This window comes from Enhydra lutris, unplaced genomic scaffold, assembly GCF_002288905.1.
Source record: "Enhydra lutris kenyoni isolate GAN:26980312 unplaced genomic scaffold, ASM228890v2 scaffoldscaffold12, whole genome shotgun sequence".
In the NCBI taxonomy this organism is placed as follows: Eukaryota; Metazoa; Chordata; class Mammalia; order Carnivora; family Mustelidae; genus Enhydra; species Enhydra lutris.
Genome location: NW_019154096.1, coordinates 41,422,421 through 41,423,682, shown reverse-complemented (window position 1 = coordinate 41,423,682; position 1,262 = coordinate 41,422,421).

Sequence of the window (1,262 nt, the reverse complement as noted above, 5' to 3'; positions counted from 1 at the left end):
ATGGAATATGACTATAAAGATGAAAAAAAAATTTTTTTAATTTCTAAAAAAGGAGTTGATAAGATAAGTTGGTTGGGAGAATAAAGAAAAAGAAAGTGGAGGGAATTTGCTCAGGCTGGAGACTAGAACAAAGCCCTGTGCTAGATCTAGGGTATATTTTGATACTAGAAGAAGTTGTAACCCAAATTTTTTTAGAAGAAAAAAAGTATACAAAAAGTAAAATTAGATAATAATAAAGATTCAAAAAAGATTTTTTATAACAGTATTGTTAAGATAAACTAGTTAAAAATGATAAAAGAGGAAAGAGTAAACATTAAAAATTTTTAGCATAAGAAAAAATAAAATAAAATAATTAACTTTGCAAGACTAAAGAATCATTCAGAGAAAGCCATGAATTCCATCCTTTGCTTTCTCCTCCTCTGGAATTCCTCTGTTCTCCTTGGTAAGTGAACTTGGTCTTGGCTGGATTTCTTGCTGATCATTTGGGGGAGCGGCCTGTTGTAGTGATTCTCAAGTGTCTTTGCCCAAGGTGGAATTGCACCACCCTTACCATGGGCCAGGCTAAGTAATCCATTCGGGTTCACTTTTGGGAGCTTTTGTTTCCTGAATGCTTTCCATAGAGCCCTGGAGGACGTGAATCAAAATGGCGGCCTCCCAATCTCTGGCCCGGAGGAGCTGAGAGCTTGGGGCCCCACTCCTCAGTGAGCCCTTGGAGAAAAATGCTCAATCACTCCCATCTCCCTGGCCTCCGGCCACACTCCGAGCTCATCCAGCCTGTGACCAAGCATCCCTGTCTCTGGCACACAGCCCTGCCTGGAGTCTCCAAACCCAGCAGATCTCTGCGCTCTTCTGGGGGTGGGGGGCGGTTTCCCTGGATCTTGTGGGGTCTCTGCTCACAGATCAGTGGTCTGACAGTGCCACAGATCACAGTTTAAGTTAACCCAGAGTTGAGAGCTCACTCCTCGGCTCCATCTTGGTTTCTCTGCTCTAATCTGTTTCCCTGCTCTGCTCTACTCTGGTTTTTTTTTTTTTTTTTTTTGTATTTTGTTTTTTGATTTAATAGGTTGTAAAAGAAATTTGGGTAAATTCAGAGCTGCATAATAGTATGGTGAATTTTGCCAAGCCACGTAAAGTCGTTAAGTTGAGGGATTTTACTAAATTTATAACAATGTTAAAGTGGATAAAGTTCACTTGGTAGATTTGCTGGTTTGGAAAAAAAAAAAAAAAAAAGTCTCCTCCCAACAAAACCAAGGCTTTCTCTT